This window comes from Cebus imitator, unplaced genomic scaffold (assembly GCF_001604975.1).
Source record: "Cebus imitator isolate Cc_AM_T3 unplaced genomic scaffold, Cebus_imitator-1.0 Scaffold214, whole genome shotgun sequence".
Lineage (NCBI taxonomy): Eukaryota > Metazoa > Chordata > Mammalia > Primates > Cebidae > Cebus > Cebus imitator.
The window spans coordinates 304,070-313,773 of NW_016107529.1; the positions used below are offsets into that span (position 1 = coordinate 304,070).

A 9,704-nucleotide genomic window follows, 5' to 3' on the forward strand; every position below is an offset into this window, starting at 1 on the left:
ACATGTGCAGGTCATACAGGGTTGCTGCATAGGTGCATACATAACCAGGTGGTTTGCTGCCTCTATTCCGCCTTCATCTATATCTGGCATTTCTCCCCATGTTATCCCTCCCCATCCACCCCACTCCCTGCTGTCCTTCCCTTAGCTCCCCCTCCACTGCTCCCAGTGTGTGATGCTCCTCTCCCTGAGTACATGTGTTCTCATTATTCAACAACACCGCCTGTAAGTGAGAACATGCAGTATTTGATTTTCTGTTTTTGTGTCAGTTTGCTGAGAATGATGGTTTCCAGGTTCATCCAAGTCCCTACAAAGGACACAAACTCATCATTTTTATGGCTGCGTAGTGTTCCATGGTGTACCACATTTTCTTTGTCCACTCTATCATTGATAGGCATTTGGGTGGATTCCAGGTCTTTGCTATTGTACATAGGGCTGCAATGAACATATGTGTACATGTGTCTTTATAATAGAATGATTTATAGTCCTTTGGGTATATACCCAGTAATGGGATTGCTGGGTCAAATGGAATTTCTATTTCTAGATCCTTTAGAAATCACCACACTGTCTTCCACAATGATTGAACTAATTTACACTTCCACCAACAGTGTAAAAGTGTTCCTATTTCTCCACATCCTCTCCAGCATCTGTTTTCTCCAGATTTTTTAATGATCACCATTCTATCTGGTGTGAGATGATAACTCAATGTGGTTTTGATTTGCATTTCTCTAATGATCAGTGATGATGAGCATTTTTTATATGTTTCTTGGCCTCAGATATGTCTTCTTTTGAAAACTGTCTGTTCATATCCTTCGCCCACTTTTGAATGGGTTCGTTTATTTCTTGTATATCTGTTTTAGTTCTTTGAAGACTCTGGATATTAGCCCATAGTCAGATGGGTAGATGGCAAAATTTTTTCCCCATTCTGTTGCTTGTCAGTTCACTCTAATGATTGTTTCTTTTGCTGTACAGAAGTTCTGAAGTTTAATTATACCCCATTTATCCATTGTGGCTTTTGTTGTCATTGCTTTTGGTGTTTTAGTGATTAAGTCCTTGCCTATGTCTATATCCTGGATGGCTTTGCCTACATTTTCTTCTAGATTTTTTATGGTGTTAGGTTTTATGTTTAAATCTTTAATCCATCTGGAGTTAATTTCAGTGTAAGGTGTCAGTAAGGGATCTGCTTTCTGCACATTGCTAGCCAGTTTTCCCAACAACATTTATTAAACATGGAGTACTTTCTCTATTGCTTGTTTTTGTCAGGTTTGTCAAAGATCAGATGGTTGTAGTTATGCAGTGATGCTTCCGAGGCCTCTGTTCTGTTCCATTGGTCTATGTCTCTCTTCTGGTACCAGCACCATGCTATTTTGATTACTGTTGCTTCATAGTATAGTTTGAAGTCTGGCAGTGTGATGTCTCCAGCTTTGTTGTTGTTGCTTAGGATTGCTTTGGCTATGCAGGCTCTTTTTTGGTTCCATATGAATTTTAAAGTGTTTTTTTCCAGTTCTGTGAAGAAGGTCATTGGTAGCTTGATGGGGATAGCGTTGAGTCTATAAATTACTTTGGGCAGGATGGCCATTTTCACAATATTGATTCTTCCTAACCAGAGCATGGAATGTTTTCCCACTTGTTTGTGTACTCTCTTATTTTGTTGAGCAGTGGTTTGTAGTTCTCCTTGAAGAGGTCCTTTACATCATTTTGAGTTGTATTCCTAGGTATTTTATTCTCTTTGTAGCAATTGTGAATGGCAATTTATTCTTCATTTGGCTCTCTTTAAGTCTGTTATTAGTATATAGGAATGCTTGTGATTGCTGCACGTTGATTTTGTATCCTGAGACTTTGCTGAAGTTGCTTATTAGTTTCAGGAGATTTTGGGCTGAGATGATGGGGTCTTGTAAATATATAATCATGTTGTCTGCAAACGGAGACAATTTTGACTTCTTCTTTTCCTAATTGGATACACTTTATTTCTTTTTCTTGCCTGATTGCTCTGGCTAGAACTTCCAATACTATACCGAATAGGGGTGGTGAGAGAGGGCTTCCTTGTCTAGTGCCAGATTTCAAAGGGAATGCTTCCAGTTTTTGCCCATTCAGTATGATATTGGCTTTAGGTTTGTCATAAATAGCTTTTATTATTTTATGATACGTTCCATTGATACCTAGTTTATTGAGAGTTTTTAGCATGAAGGGCTGTTGAATTTTGTCAAAGGCCTTCTCTGCATCTATTGAGATAATCATGTGGTTTTTGTCCTTGGTTCTGTTTATGTGATGGATTACATTTATGGACTTGTATATGTTGAACCAGCCTTGCATCCCCAGGATGAAGCCTACTTGATTGTGATGAATAAGCTTTTTGATGTGCTGTTGCATTCCGTTTGCCAGTATTTTATTGAAGATTTTTGTGTTGATGTTCATCATGGATATTGGTCTGAAGTTTTCTTTTTTAGTTGAGTCTCTGCCTGGTTTTGGTATCAGGGTGATGTTGGTCTCATAGAATGAGTTAGGGAGGATTCCCTCCTTTTGTAGTTTGGTATAGTTTCAGAAGGAATGGAACCAGCTCCTCTTTGTATGTCTGGGAGAATTTGGCTGTGAACATGTCTGGACCTGGACTTTTTATGGTTGGTAGGCTATTGACTGCTGCCTCAACTTCAGCCTTTGTTATTGGTCTATTTAGGTTTTCAACTTCTTCCTGGTTATTCTTCGTAGAGTCCAAGTGTCCTGAAATTTATCTGTTTCTTTCAGGTTTACTGGTTTATGTAGGTAGAGCTCTTTGTAGTAATCTCTGATAGTAGTTTGTATTTCTGCGGAATCAGTGGTGATATCCCCTTTATCATTTTTTATTGCATCTATTTGATTCTTCTCTCTTTTGTTAGTCTGGCTAGCAGTCTGTCTATTTTTTTTTTTTTTTGATCTTTTCAAAAATCAAGCTCCTGGATTTATTGATTTTTTGAAGGGCTTTTTTGTGTCTCTATCTCCTTGAGTTTGGCTCTGATCTTAATTATTTCTTGTCTTCTGCTAGCTTTTGACTCCCACACAATAATAGTAGGAGACTTCAACACTCTACTGTCAATATTAGACCGATCAACGAGACAGACAATTAAAAAGGATATCCAGGACTTGAATGCAGAGCTGGACCAAGCAGACCTAACAGACATATACAGAACGCTCCACCCTAAATCCATAGAATATACATTCTTCCCAGCACCACATCCCACTTACTCTAAAACTGCCCACATAACTGGAAGCAAATCACTCCTCAGCAAATGCAAAAAAAACAGAAATCATAAAAAACAGTCTATCAGACTACAGCGCTAATCTAATCTAATCTATTCTCAGATTAGAACTCAGGATTAAGAAACTCACTCAAATCCACACAATTCCTTGGAAACTGAACAACTTGCTTCTGAGTGTCGACTGGATAAACAATGAAATGAAGGCAGAAATAAAGATAATCTTTGAAACCAATCAGAATGAAGACACAACTTACCAGAATCTCTGGGACACCTTTAAAGCAGTGTCGAGAGGGAAATTTACAGCAATAAATGCCCACATGAGAACAAGGAAAGATCTAAAACCAATACCCTATCATCAAAATTGAAAGAGCTAGAGGAGCAAAAGCAAAAAAACTTTCTATTCTTTAGTACTATCTATTCCTATAATGTGAACTCCATCATCATATCCTATGTCATGATGAAACATCCTGAAGTCACAGAAAACCAGGACTCCCAATGGTGGATAGGGAGAATACTCTGCATATTTCTTATAAGAAAATGACAAAAGTTCACATATTATGAGAAAAAAATTCAATGCTATTTCAAATTTCTAGGGTAGTATATAATAGTTTAATTTTTTTCTTAGTACTATATCCCCCAATAACATTTCCCTAGATGTCTAATGTATCTTCTTCCATCCTCCAGCACCTCAGTGATAGTTGGAATAGATAAGTACAAGCAGCTAATGTAGTTCAGCAAAAAGACCCCAGAGATCCTATTTTATATTAAGTTATCACCACCAACTTATTCCTACCTATATCAGAAAGAATAGTATACTCTGTACTATGAAAGTAAAAGACTTCATTTTCAATTTGGGAAAAAAATGCACATTGTATGCATAATTGTTTTTGAAAAGAGACTTGTTCCCTTTTAAACACTTCTATATTATTATGTATAATGTTTATAATTAAAATTTAAATTTTCTTCTCACACATTTTGACTGAGCATGGTGGGTCATGCCCATAATCCCAGCACTTTAGGAGACTGAGGTGGGAGGATCCCTTGAAGTGGAAGTATCAGCCAGACTAGGCAACATAGTGAGATCTCATCTCTTCAGAAAATTTGAAAACCTTATCTGGGTGTGATGATGTAATCCCATCTACTCAGGAAGCTGAGGGGAGAGGATTGTTTGAGGCCAGGAGTTCCAGGCAGCAGTGAGGTATGATTACCCCACTTCACTTCAGCCTGGGTGACAAAGCGAGATCCTGTCTACAAACACACACATGTGCACACGCGTACACACACACACACACACACACACATAAATATACACAGACAGTCTCAGAGCTAAGACACAAAGAGCCAGGATTTAAATCCAGGAGGTCCAGACTACAAAGACCACGGTTTTTCTAATTCATCACAATGCTCCAACAGTGCTATGCAGAGAAGTTCCTATAAATAAGATTTCTTCCATGCCAAAGACAGATTACTCTGTAGGACAAGCAATCATCAGCAAAGAGTTTGAGTTTCTGAGGAAGAGCCTTGAAAATGCAAATGCACTTTTTTAAGTGAGCACACATAAAAGTTTTTAAAATTTTAGCTTCGGTCTCAGAGACATAATAATAAAACAGTTGAAACCATCATGTTTTTAGCTTACTAAACAAATTTTGACTTTCCATTTGCAAATAGATCAAGCCTTATTAGTGATGTTTTTAAGACACTCCAGACACCAAGGGTTTTTAATAACAATATATTTTTAAGAAACCATGTTTGAGAGGAGGCAGAGAAAGAGAAAAATAGAAGGCTCCATCAATTGTCCCTCCTACAAGGACACCAGTTTAACAACTATCTGCACACACAAAAAGACACATTCATAGGAACCAAAAATCAGGTGAACCCTCATAGCATCTGGTTTTAACTTCATATTCTTCAAAGAGGCACTGAAGAAATAGAAAAAACAGTCTTGACTCATTGACACCACTACTACCTCATACCCTGGTGGCAGCAGCATAATTCAGAGAGTGTCTCTGGGCGCTGGGGAAGGAAGAACACAGCAATGATGAGACATTGAACTCAGGGCTGTTCTCTTAGCATAGAAAGGAAAACTGGACCAAACTCAGCTGAAACTCACCCATGGAGGTTTAACCCAGCCCTAACCAGAGAAGAATAACTGTTCCCAGTGGTCCCAACTTGAGTTCTTGCAAACCTCACCACCAAGGGCTAAAGTGGTCTGGGTCTCTAAGTAAACATAAAAGGCAGTCTAGGCCATAAGGTCTGCCACTTCTAGGTGAGTCCTTTTGCTACCCAGAGACAGTGAATTGGGGAAGGATATGACATACTGAGATATCAGTTGGGATGGCAATGGGAGAGCTGGTATCACCTGTCCCCTAACCCAAGGCTGCAAAGTTCATAGCTCCAAAAGAGACCCCTTCCTTATGCTTGAGAAGAAAAGATAGAAGAGTGGGGAAGACTTTGTCTTGCATATTAAATACCAGCTCTACCACAGTATGATAGGGCACCAGTTAGAGTAGTGAGGCCTTGTTCCAGGCACTAGCTCCAGGACATTTCCAGTCAGACCCTGGACCAGAGAAGAAGCTTCTACCTTAAAGCAAAAAACTCAGTCATAGCAACATTTATTACCCGCTAACAGAAGAGCCCTTGGACCCTGAATAACCAGCAGTGATACCCACATAGTACCTCAAGGGCTGTGGGTGAGCCATAGACTTGCTGGCTTCAGGTGAGACCTAGCACATTACCACTTGTGGCAGCTATGGAAAAAAACTCCTTCTTGAGAAAAGTAGAGAAAAAAGTAAAGGAGACTTTGCCTTGAACCTTAGGTACCAGCATGGCCACAGTGGGGCAGAACACCAAGCTGGCTTTTGGGTTCCCTGATTTTTTTTTTTTAGATGGAGTCTCACTGTCACCAGGCTGGTGTGCAGTGGTGCAATCCTGGCTCACTGCAACTTCTCCCTGCCAGGTTCAAGCAATTCTCCTGCCTCAGCCCCTCAAATAACTGGGACTACATGTGCATGCCACCATGCCCAGCTAATTTTTGTATTTTTCGTAGAGACAAGGTTTCATCATGTTGCCCAGGATGCTATTAATCTCTTGACCTCGTGATTTGTCTGTCTAGGCCTCCCAAAGTGCTGGGATTACAGGCATGAGCCACTACACCTCACTGGGATCCCTGATTCTAAAACTTGACACTTGTACAGCACCTCTGGACTTGCCATGGGCCAGCAAGGAGCCTAGTATCATAAAGGATAAGTTGCAGGCCAAGCAACATTCACCAAAAACTGACTTAAGAGCTCTTGAACCTTAAGGGAACATCAACAGTATTCTGGTAGTACTCTTCATGGCCTATGGTGGCAGTGGCTACAGGGTAAGGGTCATCTTTTAGAAAAAGGAAAAAAAAGTGGGAAATGCTGTGTCTTATGACTTGAGTGCCAGTTCAGCTACAGTATAGTAGAAAACCAGGTAGACTTCTAAGGTATTTGACTCTAGTCCCTGACTCCTGGGCAGTACCTCTGGACCCTCCTGGGGTCTGGGAGCAATTGCCTCCCTGAAGGGAAAAAAACTGGCCTGGCTGGCTTTGCCACATGCTGACTGTAGAGCCCCAGAGCCTTGAGTGAACATTGGCAGTATCCAAGGAGTGGTTACACTAGGCCTTGGGTGAGACTGAGTGCTGTGATGGCTTCAGGTTTAATCCAGCACAGCCCTAGTTGTGGTAACCACATGGGTTTTTGCGTCATGTCACCTCTAATTCCAGGAGGTTCAGAACAAAAAGATACTGTTTGTTTTGGAAGAATGTAAGGGAAAAGAATAGGAATCCCTCCCTGGTAAACCACAGAATTCTCCTGGATCTTGCACAAGACTATCAAGGCAGTACCTCTATGAGTGTGCAAGAACCACAGCATATTAGGCTTGGGGTGTCATCTAAAGCAGATGTAGCTTAAATCATGGGATGGTTAATATTGTCAACTTGATTGAAGGATGCAAAGTATTGTTTCTGGGTGTGTCTGTGTGGGTCTTCCCAGAGAAGATTAACATTTTAGTCAGTGGACTGAAAGAGGCAGATCTACTCTCAATCTTGGTGAAAACCATCCAACTGGCTGCCAGTACAGCTAGAAAAAGCAGGTGGAAGAAAGTGACTTTCTCAGACTTCTGACTTTCATCCTTCTCCTGTGCTGGAGGCTTCCTGCCTTTGAACATCAGACTCCAGGTTCTTTGGCTTTTGGACTCTCGAACTTACCCAGTGGTTTGCCAGGGGCTCTTAAGCCTTCAGTGACAGACTGAAGGCTACACTGTTGGCTTCCCTACTTTTGAGGTTTTGGGACTTGGACTGAGCTACTACTGGCTTCCTTGCTCCTCAGCTTGCAGAGAGCCTATCAAGAAACTTCACCTTGTGATGGAGTTTGTCAACTCTCATTAATAAACTCCCTTTCATATATACATGTATCCTATTAGTTCTGTTTCTCTGAAGAACCCCAATACAGATCACAACACCCAAGTTCTTTCAGATATCTTGAAAGCTTTCCCAAGGAGGACAAGTACAAACAAACCTAAACAGAGAAGTCTGCAATAAATAACTGCCTCTTCAATGCCCAGACACCAAAAACATCTACCAGCATCAGCACCATTCAGAAAAACATGACCTCATCAAATGTACTCAGTAAAGTACAAGGGACCAATACTAGAGAAACAATATGTTACCTATCAGATCATTCAAAATAGCTGTGTTGAGAAAATGCAAACGAATCCAAGATAACATGGAGAAAAAGATTCAGAACTCTATCAGGTAATTTAATAAAGAGATTGAGATAATTTAAAAAGAATCAAACAGAATTTCTGGATATGAAAATTGCAATTGATATACTGAAGAATGCATAAGTCTTTTAATACCAGAAGTGATCAAGCAAAAGAAAAAAAAAATAGTGACCCTGAAAACAGGCTATTTAAAATAAACAGTCAGAGTATTTTTAAAAAGACAAAAAGCAATGAAGTAAACCTACAGAATCTAGAAAGTAGCCTTATAAGGGCAAATCTAAAACTTATTGGCCTCAAAGAGAAGACAGAGAAAGAGATATGGGCAGAAAATTTATTCAAAGAGATAATAACAAGAACTTCCAAAACCTAGAGAAAGACATCAATAACCACGTATAGGAAGGTTATGCAACACCAAGCTGACTTAAGCCAAATAATCAAACTATTTAATAATCAATCTCACAAAGTTCAATGATAAAGAAAGAAGCCTAAAAGCTGTAAGAAACAAGAAACGAGTAATATAAAATGGAGCTCCAATATGTCTGCCAGCAGACTTTTCAATGGAAATCTTACAAATGAGGAGAGACTCATATGATCTATCTAAGGTTTTGAAGGAAAAATGTCTTTTTTTTTAAATACATATATTTTATTGCATTTTAGGTTTGGGGGTACATGTGAAGAACGTGCAAGATTGTTGCATAGGTACATACATGGCAATGTGGTTTGCTGCCTTCCTCCCTATCGCCTATATCTGGCATTTCTTCCCATGTTATCCCTCCCCAACTCTCCACCCCCTGCTGTCCCTCCCCTAGTTCCCCCTGACAGACCCCAGTGTGTGATGCTCCCCTCCCTGTGTTCTCAGTGTTCAACACCCGCATATGAGTGTATCCATGTCCCTACCAAGGAAACGAACTCAACATTTTTTTATGGCTGCAGAGTATTCCATGGTGTATATGTGCCATATTTTCCCCATCCAGTCTATCATCAATAGGCATTTGGGTTGGTTCCAAGTCTTTGCTATTGTAAACAGTGCTGCAGTGACATTTGTCTGCATGTGTCCTTATAATAGAATGATTTATAATCCTTGGGATATATACCCAGTAATGGAATTGCTGGGTCAAATGAAATTTCTATTTCTAGGTCCTTAAGGAATCACAACACTGTCTTCCAAAATGGTTGAACTAATTTACACTCCCATCAATGGTGTAAAAGTGTTCCTATTTGTCCACATCCTCTCCAGAATCTGTTGTCTCCAGATTTTTTAATGATCACCATTCTAACTGGTATGAGATGGTGTCTCAGCATAGTTTTGATTTGCATTTCTCTAATGACCAGTGATGATGAGCATATTTTTATATGTTTCTTGGCCTCATATATGTCTTCTTTTGTAAAGTGTTCATATCCTTTGCATTGTCTCCGAGGCCTCTGTTCTGTTCCATTGATCTGTATCTCTGTTTTGGTACCAGTACCATGCTGTTTTGATTACTGTAGCCTGGTAGTATAGTTTGAAGTCAGGTAGTATAATACCTCCAACTTTGTTGCTTTTGCTTAGAATTGACTTGGCCATGCAGGCTCTCTTTTGGTTCCATATGAAGATTAAGGTGGTTTTTCCAGTTCTGTGAAGAACGTCATAGGTAGCTTGATGGGGATAGCATTGAATCTAAATTACTTTGGGCAGTATGGCCATTTTCACGATATTGATTCTTCCTAACAATGAGCACGTTATGTCTT

At 39.8% G+C, this 9,704-nt stretch overlaps 1 long non-coding RNA gene across 1 annotated transcript; it reads left to right on the forward strand.

Annotated features, from left to right (window-relative positions):
- The first annotated feature begins 259 nt into the window (after positions 1–259).
- LOC108318011 lies at positions 260–8,996 on the forward strand. The gene is made up of 3 exons (XR_001830984.1): positions 260–340; positions 3,938–3,941; positions 8,912–8,996. It is a non-coding gene; the product is annotated as an uncharacterized LOC108318011 (long non-coding RNA).
- Positions 8,997–9,704: the final 708 nt, after the last annotated feature.